General features: G+C 41.3%; 1 long non-coding RNA gene across 1 annotated transcript; it reads right to left on the minus strand.

Annotated features, from left to right (window-relative positions):
• Positions 1-1,436: 1,436 nt before the first annotated feature.
• Positions 1,437-8,791, minus strand: LOC309702469. The gene is made up of 3 exons (XR_014275527.1): positions 8,519-8,791; positions 6,312-6,417; positions 1,437-1,611 (listed from the first exon to the last, which is right to left on the minus strand). It is a non-coding gene; the product is annotated as an uncharacterized lncRNA (long non-coding RNA).
• Between the last annotated feature and the right edge of the window lie 1,504 nt (positions 8,792-10,295).

Below are 10,295 nucleotides of genomic sequence, written 5' to 3' on the forward strand. Positions count from 1 at the left end.
GACTGTGAGAAGCTTCTGTCACAGTGTCTGCACTTGTGTGGTTTCTCTCCTGTGTGGACTCGTTTGTGTGATTTAAGCTGACCTGCAGTGGTGAAGGATGACCCACACTGATCACAGAGGTGCTTTTTAACCCCACTGTGAATCAGTTCATGTCGTTTTAAATCACTTGATGTGGTGAAGCTTCTCCCACATTCTTTGCAGTATTTCAGTTTGTCTCCAGTGTGTCTACGTTGATGTACTTTTAGGGTCTTTTGCTGACTGAAAGTTTTTCCACAGAGGTCACAATGAAAGTCTTTCCCACCACCACAGTGATGACAGGGTTGAGAACTGGAACCATCTGTGTCGCTCTGCTTCTAAACAAAGACACAAAGACAGTGTAAGTCAGTCCTTCAACATTTGTATCCTGAACGTCGCCTGAAATAAAGAGCATCTCTGCAGACGTCCAACTACATTTGACTGTTTCAGTTAACACACTCAGTTTACTGGGCTGCAATAACTACAATACTACCACCATAATACTACAGTAATACTAAAATCATAACTGAAAGGAAAATCTGAATAATCACTCAGAGCTGCTTTTCCATGCAGTAGAATTGCTAACATGCTAACACAGTTTAATGAGCAGAGTTGTTCCAAACAGTCAGGCTAAAATGACAAGATAACAATATAAATACATACCTCACAGTAACTGCACTTGTAGAGTCTCTTTCTGGTGTGGATCTGTTTGTGTTCTCTCAGGTCATGTGGAGTTTTAAAAGTCTTCTCACACAGGTCACATTGATAAGGTCTCTCCTCAGTGTGGGTAAACATGTGTCGTTGTAACTGTGCGTCTGTTGTAAAGTATTTGCCACACTGTTCACAGCAGTACACATCATGTCTGGTGTGAATGCGTAGGTGTTCATTTCGGTGCCCTCTTTGGCTGAAAGTTTTTCCACAGATGTCACAGCTGTATGCCTTAATTCCAGAGTGGGTAACTAGATGCTTCTGTAAGTGGCTACTGTGAGTAAAAGCTCTGCCACACTGATCACAGCTGTACGCTTTAACTTCACTGTGGATGAGCTGGTGTTTTATTAGGGAACCCTTCAAGGAAAAAGACTTTCCACACAAGTCACAGCTCAACGGTCTCTCTCCAGTGTGGATGACCTGATGCTGTTTTAGTGAAGCCCTCACAGTAAAACCCTTCCCACACAAGTCACAGCTGTATGCCTTAATTCCAGAGTGGGTAACTAGATGCTTCTGTAAGTGGCTACTGTGAGTAAAAGCTCTGCCACACTGATCACAGCTGTACGCTTTAACTTCACTGTGGATGAGCTGGTGTTTTATTAGGGAACCCTTCAAGGAAAAAGACTTTCCACACAAGTCACAGCTGAACGGTCTCTCTCCAGTGTGGATGACGTGATGCTGTTTTAGTGAAGCCCTCACAGTAAAATCCTTCCCACACAAGTCACAGCTGAACGGTCTCTCTCCAGTGTGGATGACCTGATGCTGTTTTAGTGAAGCCCTCACAGTAAAACCCTTCCCACACTCGTCACAGGTGTGTTTTTTCTCTCCCTTTCTTCTGTGAGGTTTGTCGGCCTCCTGAGAGCGCTGACTTCTGGCTCCATGTTGGTCCTGCAGTGACAGAGATACAAACAGAGGCAGTGAGTGAAATGCAGTCGTGGAACAAACTCAACCTTCAAACTCCATTAACACTAGTTTTAAACCTGAAGGTGGAGCGTGGCACCAAACACCTTAAAGGTCTCTTATCCCCACCTGCTGGTAGTTCTAACACATTACATCCAACCTGCTGTTAAAGATAATTCATGACTGTTCAAACACTAAAATCATGCACACACACACACACACACACACACACACACACACACACACACACACATTATTTTATAATTTAGATTATTTTGTTGTTTCCTATTACATATTTCTATAATTTGTATAGATTTATACAGAATTATTCAGTGATAATAAATCCTATGTTTGTTTATTCTAAAGGAACCCCGTTAGCTTCCACAATAGATGTTGCTCGTCTTCCGTCAAATACTCACATAAAATATTACACAATAAAGTGGATTCAAGATATCCACATAATTTCACTCTTACATCCACAGTGAGGTTTCACAATTGTTCAAATATAAGCAATCAATAATAATAATAATAATATTTCTCTGTCAGCCTTCTCGGTTACGAATCGTCTTCTGCTCCTCTGTCATGCGGCGTCCCACAGGGCTCAATTTTAGGGCCACTGGGTTCTATCCTTAGAAGGCATGGGATCTCATTTCATTGTTATGCCGATGACTGCCAACTTTATTTGACACTAAAACACATGGATGGCATCTCCATAAAACCTCTCTTGACATGTCTAGATGACATTAAAGCTTGGTTGGCTCTAAACTTTTTAAATTTTAATGAAAAGAAAACAGAGCTGTTGGTGTTTGGACCCAGTGGTCCCTGTGAGTCCTCCCCTGTTGTTTTAGGATCCCTGGAAATCTATTTTAAATCTGTGGTTACTGACCTTGGTTTTAAGTTGGACAGTGATTTTAAATTGGACAACCAAATCAGAGCAGTGGTGAAGTCCGGTTTTTATCATTTAAGGCGACTGGCAAGAGTAAAATCTTTTCTTTCGAGGCAGCACCTTGAAACAGTGATCCATGCTTTTATTTCTTCCCGCCTGGACTACTGTAACTCACTTTATGTGGGGGTCAGTCAGTCATTGCTCTCATGTCTGCAGCTGGTTCAAAATGCGGCTGCACGACTCCTAACAGGGACTCAAAAAAGAGAGCATATAACCCCCGTGCTAGCCTCTCTGCACTGGCTGCCTGTGTCTTTTAGAGTTCATTTTAAAATTCTTATGTTTGTTTTTAAATGCCTTCACAGTCTTGCCCCGCCTTACCTCTCTGAGCTTCTTCATCCCCACACACCCTGTCGGTCTCTCAGGTCAGCTGACCAGCTGCTCCTGGAGGTACCGAGATCCAGAAGGAAGCTCAGAGGGGCGGGGCCTTCTCTATTGTGGCTCCAAAGTTATGGAATCATTTGCCCATGCACGTTAGAGAGGCCCCTTCACTGTCCACTTTTAAATCACGTCTTAAAACCCACTTTTATTCCTTGGCTTTTAACCTCAGTGAGACTTAGTTTCTTTTTTAATTGAAGTAGTTATTTAATTAATGATTTCACTCTTCTTTTATTTGTGTTTTATTTATATCTCATGTAATTTTATTTTACAGTTCCAGTGTACAGCACTTTGTGTCAGCTGTGGTTGTTTTAAAGTGCTTTATAAATAAAGTTCATAATGTTGATGATAAATATCAATAACATTGAGGCACATTACACAAATTTCAAAAACAAATCATGTCTTACAATATTTACAACAACTAAAAGCTCTGTAAATCGGCTTTTAAGTGTTCATTGAAGTTTTGAATAATTCTCTAATTTTTTAAGGCAACTTATTCCACTTAAAAGTTGCTCTAAATGTAACAGTTTTACAAAACGTTACTTTTAACTCGAGCATTTACTAAATTGCAGCTTGTTGAAAACTGTGTAATATGATGATGTATTTCATCTGGATACTGCAGCTGAGCAGAATAAATGTGGTGTGTTTAACAGAATTGCTTTCTTTAGAACTACAAGTAAGCCATAGAATATTTTAGCCTGTACAGGAAGCCAAGAAAGGTTATTATGCATTTTATCAATATTAGTATAGTATGAACATCTTCACACTAATCTGGACGCCTTATTCTGGACTAACTGAAGTCTGTTAAGATCTGTCTTATTAGCTGCTGACCAAATGATTGAACAATACTCCAGATGAGACATTACTAGTGCATTAATGACATCTTTCATAATGAAGAAGTGATACACAAAGAGCATTTCATAGCCATAGCTATGCCTTGTCGGCAGAGTTATGTGACATTAGTGATGTTTGTACTTTCAGCGTTAACTTGCTTTTAAAGCCTTTAAAATATACGCCGTTCAATAGTCGACCATCATCTGACAGAGAATGTGATGATTTTGTGGATAATTAAAGTCAGTCATATATCCACAAACACAACAAGCTGAAAGTCAGTGATGCTGCTCGGTTTGCAGTCCTGAACATCACGGCACAAGCAGGATTCACTGCACTGTTAATGTTAGCTGTGTTATATTGCTGCCTCTGTTCGGTGGTGTCGAGCCAAACGGACTTTAACGTGTGTTTGAACGAGCTGACGGTTCACTCGTTAAGCTGAAAGAAAGATGCTTTAATCACAGCAGTCACACATGTGTCCACTGCACCATCTGGAACTCTTCTTGTTTACACTCGTAATAACACAAACACTAAATCCTGCTTCTCTGGTGCTGTTGTGTAGCAGTGTGTACACCTGAGACTGTCACCTGTCTGTCTGTCCTGCACTCTCTCTCTGTTTCTTTCTCTCTGATTGTGGAATAAAAGTATGAACATGTGTTTATAAGTTACACTTGTGTTTGAATCCTGCAGCTTATCACACATTTGATTTCCATGTGTGACGACTGCAAGTGTCCAGAGTGAGGACAGACTGAGGGAGCCACTGCTGCACATCATCTGTGAGGCATTGCAGCCCTGATGAATCAGTCTTATTAGGTAATGTTCAAATAATGTGATCATCCCAGTGTTTCCAGTGTGGGAGAAAGTACTCAGGGCCTTCAAGCTACACACTATGAAAGGCAGCAACAAGTTTAATGTTCAGAAACCTAAAGTCTGTATCAGCAGCAGAATGGAGCTAAAATAAATGTTGGTTTCAGTTCTATGAAGCTTTGAGTATTTTGGATCAGTAGCTGCTGTGTTTGTTGCATCATATTGCTGTAACTGTTTATATGCTTTATATATTCTGAGCTAAGTTGATCTATAGTGTTACATCATATTCTATAAGGATGTTATGTGTTTGTAGACTTGACAGTGAAGAAAGTGAACCTGGCATGTTTGATGGAGATTTAGCGCAGCTGTTCAATTCAGACACAGAGGATGAGGACTTCGATGGGTTTGATTGATGATAAAAATGTGAGTACCAAACTTTGTTTTGCTCCTGCTTTATTTTTAAATACGCACACTTGTATGCTTGTGTGTTGTTGATGATGACGATTACTGGTAATAAAAATGTGAGTACCGAACTCAGGTTTGCTCCTGCTTTATTTTTAAATACGCATACGGTACTTGTATGCGCCCTATGATCCAGTGCGCCTTATGTGTGTGTTAAATACAGTAAAGGCACACATAACTGAGACATGATACATAGATATGATACATCTGTATACACACTGTCACAGATACTTGTCTGTGAGTGAAGTGATTAATATAATAACTATAATATTGGCCATATCATATTTACACTGACTTTAGTCTCATGAACAACATCAGCTAATTGTTATTTACAGCTAATCTTAAACGACTGTTCAGCACAGAAATGAAGCCCAACAATCATGTTTCACAGTCCTGTGGTCTCAGCCTCAGATACTCATCAAATCACACAGAGCTCATGTAGAAACAAATGAACTAAATATGTTCTCCTTCATTTCTGTCAAACAAAGCTGTATGAAACGTTTCCAGCTGTTAGTATCATGGTTGCTAGGCAACCTGGGCAGCGCGACGGAGGCTAGACGTCCCATTTCACGAGCCTACGAGCCTCGCACTTCGGCCTTAGCGGTCTTTGAGTACGCGGCCCTTGAGGACTTTAAAGCTGCAGAACCTGAATCGGGATACAGCCATGATGATCTCCAGCCTCGTGCTCGCCAACATTCTCACCTGAGTTAAGAAGACGATCACTGAAATGGTCTCAGCAGGTCCTTTGATGACAGCAATGAAATGCAGTGGTAAGGCTTTTTGGGGATTAAGTTCGTTTTCATGGCAAAGAAGGACGATGCAGTTCATCTGATCACTCCTCATAACATTCTGGAGTGCAGGCAAAATGCTATTATAAAAACTTAAGCAGCAACTTCTCCAGGTTCCAATATTTATGCAATTCTCAAACCTTTTGGCCACGACTGTATAACCTCTTCTGAAGTTTAGTGGATATTATACATGGTTATGCTCAGGATGTGTCGGCCAGTTTCCACTGGAAACGCCTTTTGGTTAAACTGTCAGCGAGGAATTTGCATTTGCACTGTTACATTTTTATATAACTTTAATGCACATAAACAACAGCTGCTTGTTTCAGTGAAAATACATTGATGGGTTTTTAATAAAGTTGTGCAGCTGTAAAGTATTTTGTCTGCTGTCAATTCTATCGTCAGCTACATCGTTATGGCAAATGTTCAAATGTATATGGTGATAAATATCTTTGGTCATATGGTCCTGCTCTGTCTGTCACCTTCTGTGTTGAGCTCATTGTTTCCTCTGTAGTGGCTGAGCTGAGTCCAAGTAGCTGAAAATGTTCCTCTGCTGCTCCGTCAGACTCTCCTCCTCCTGCTGATCAGCTGGGACACAAAACAGATCTTTGTTAGGCTCCACACTGCACTGAAGAGTCAAAGTGTCTCATATGTTCATCTGACAAGTAAAAGAACACATTTTTGTTTCCCGAGGTGGGCAACTTGTTGGAAACAAACACAAAAGCTTTGAGCACTGATACCTGCCATTGCTGGCATTGAAAGATCCAACGCCAGCAATGTGGATTGTCAAGACTCAAACCAATCATCAAGCAAAGACAACAGGGATCAAATGTACCGCATTTTGATCCGGGACGTACTCTGCATGAAAACAAGCGCTCACTCTTCATGCTCAACAAATGACAAGGGCGGAGCCTTATACCACGTGATACAGAAGCTGTGCCGTGTGATGCTAAAATTAGCAGGGAAACAACAACGGAGAGCACGTCAGGGATGACGAGAAAGTGACAGGAGAAAATCCGTCCCGGTCAACCACCCAAACATCAATAACGGGAACCTTATACAGCGCTTCCCTATACACGTCGAACTCCCGCAGGCACAAAGACATTACGGAGGCTATCACTTATCACCTGACCAAAGATATGGCTCCATCAGCACTGTGCAAAACGAGGGATTTAGGAAAACGATCAACACCCTAGACAAACGCTACACAGTGCCGTCCCGCAACTATTTTTCTATTGTTGCACTACCTGCTCTGTACACGCAGCGTCGAGCAACGGTGGAGACGGAATTTCAAGCAGGACAACATTTTGCTGCAACAACAAAACGTGAGACATTTGTTGTTTTATGTTTATTTATTGTTATGAGAGAATCATGATCACAATTCTAAGCCAAAAAATCGTGATTCTCATTTTATGCAAAATCGTGCAGCCCTAACATTAACACAAAACTATTGTTTCACCAGAGAAACACACATGAAGAGAGAGAGAGAGACAATAACAGCTACCAAACAGTCGTCATAATTCGTCACACAATGAGAAAAGGACAAATCAACAAGTAACAATGACTAATTAATATTAAAATCTGTAACATAATGTATTGTTTGGAGTTTAGTCTGATTGGTTCAGGATGACCTGCCATTATCCAATCACACGTCTGCTTACCTGCATCTTTTCTCTTTTTTCTAACCTGAGCACCTGATGGCTTTGAACTTTTGTTGTCCATCTTCCATTGGATTGAATTTTGCGCTCCAGTACAAACACAAATCCCCCAACCCGAGGATCAGCACAATTAACCTAACAGACCTACACCTTAGTTCACAGATTCACTTTGTCTAAGGTTGATTTCTGGGATTTCACACAACCCAGGATTCAGATCGTGAATCCATGATGGGCTTGGATTTACATCATTATAAATGAAATGTGCTCTACTTGGAAGCAGCCGGCCCCGCCCCTTTTGACGGGTTGTGTGAGACTTTAAATCATCAAACTGTAAATTATAAATTAAATTGTTATTGATCCTTTACCCCGAGTCCTAAAGTGTAGATTTATTTTCTTACTCTTCTTATATTTATTGTTTGTTTACTTGCACCGCTGTAACTGCAGCCTCGTCGTCTCGTCTCTCTATATGCTGGACTGTCTGTAGCGGAGATGACAATAAAGTTTACTTTGACTTCAGCAGCGCGCAGGCGCACCGAGGGCTCTCGCGCTCACTTTATAGAATTTAGAAAAAACATGGGTGCAGATTATAAGTCTGTATCATAATATCTGTTTGTTGTTTTTATTTTGTTTTGCGAGTTGGTTATTAGATGCCGCTCCAGCCAGCCAGAGACTCCCCGCCGCCCCGCCCTCTCCTCCCTGTGCCGCCAGCAGCAGGCGCACCTCGCAAACGGAGGGCGCCCTTACTCCCAGCAAATGGCTGATAGAAAACCGATCGGTGCCTACGAATTTCCCAATATGCGCTGGCATGACGTCGGGGAAGCATGGGTACGACCGATTATTTTATTTTTTTCTTGCCCGTGATGCCCCCCCCACCACGATGCATTCTATTGGTTTGCACACTTACACACACCCAGCTGTGGTTTCCTGTTTTGCTGGACTCTGGAGAGCCCCGCCTTTAACGCTCTTCTCTCACAGAGAGCAACAGAAAACTTGGAAAAACTCCAGATTGACTGAACTCAGTTCAAAGTTACCTTGACACCTTTAGATGTGAGACGTAGTGATGGTCCGCTTGAAGCTGACGCTCCGGTGCGTGTGTCAGAAAGATCAACGCGCTGCTTCAGAAGCACCGTGTCGAGGCTTGATTCGTTTGGCCAGAGTCACGTGATCAGTGACGTCTGAAGCTTCGTTTAGAACGTACCTTTTTTTAAATCGAACTTTATTGAAACACAATGAGTATACAACATACAAACAGATGAAGTTTACAAAAGAACAGAACATGAACATACAGAACCAGGAGTAAAAAAATGATGATATGAGGAGGCGAAAAAAATCTACATATAAATATTGTTCTGAGAGGCTTTTTGTTGGTTGAGTCTGAAATTGATTGTATGTACAATTCATATCCTTATAAAAAGGCAGAAATATGGTGTTTTATTAATAAACTTACATTTATGGATATAAAATAGCTAAAAGTATTAACAAATATTTTATAAAAAACATTTATCATTCTTCCTGGGGAACTTAAAGAAACAGAATAAAACATTTTCCATCGTAAAGAAAACTCCCTTAAAATATGGACCATAACAAAACTGCTAAATTCTTCCAGAATCTCTGTGTAGAGGAACCAAAAGAGATGTGCCACAGTTTCTGGATGATCCCCACAGAAAGTTCAATTAGTATTTATGTCTCTTTTAAATGTTACCATATAGTGACTGGCTGGGTCACATTTATGAAGAATTTTATATGAGATTTCCTTCACCTTGTTCACAATTAGATATTTATGGGATCATCCAGACTGTCTTCCAGGTGATATCTGGAACATGTCGGTTCCAGTAAGATATTCTATATATGGGAGAGACATGATATCTTCTTGGAATAAACTACGTATTCTCTTATTGCTGTTACCAAGTTCCTGTGAAAAGCAGATTTTTCCCACTGCTGACTCAGCTGGATCAGGGAGAGTGACTGAGGCAGATATTGAGCTGTCAGTGTTTTTATATAACATTAAAGTCCCTGAGGGTATGGCACCAAGCACCATTGAGAATTCCCCAACACTGACGGGAAAATTATATAGTGTAAGGAATTCATTGTAAGTAAGTAGTACTCCCTCGTTAAATTTTAAAACTTAGTAGCGGCCGCCATTGTTGGCAGCTGAAATTTGGCTGGGCCGCGCTATGAATTCTGGGATATGGTGGGCCACGAAGGACACACCCGACCCATCCTTCAAACTCGGGGGAATGAAGGACGCATTTGAAGGAGTCGAGGAATCGGGACAGCCTTCGTCGCCTGGCTGTGACGTCATCGGCCTTCAAATGCGGCCTCCGGAGGATGCAGCCGACGTTTTGGGACACAGCTTGTGTGTCTTTGTTGGTCATGTGACCTCCCAGGGACTACACATGGAAACGAGCAGTTTAGCTCAAATCTGGCAGGTTTCCATCGTCTGTTTTTGTCCTGATGTCCATGAACATGAACACTGTCCCTGTCAAACACGTCCAGATAATCTGATCCAGTGTTGTTCTTCTTCTGTGGTGTTTGTGATGGAGCAGCAGCTGCAGATCCTGATGTCCTCCACCAAGGGGGCAGCAAATTCAGCTGACTGTCATCATTTATTAAAAAGATGTAACAATGTGACATAATGCAATATAATAGTGTCAGTTACACATTGTGGGTTGCACTGTGGCCAGAATGGACATTACCTCCTGCCTAATGGAAGCTGTCAGCCATCCTGCAACCATGAATTAGATAAGCAGAAGTGAAGGGATTGTTAACAACAATTTAATAATAAAATGTAATGTGATAGTTGCACTT

This window comes from Aulonocara stuartgranti (genome assembly GCF_965226115.1).
Source record: "Aulonocara stuartgranti genome assembly, chromosome: 3".
Lineage (NCBI taxonomy): Eukaryota > Metazoa > Chordata > Actinopteri > Cichliformes > Cichlidae > Aulonocara > Aulonocara stuartgranti.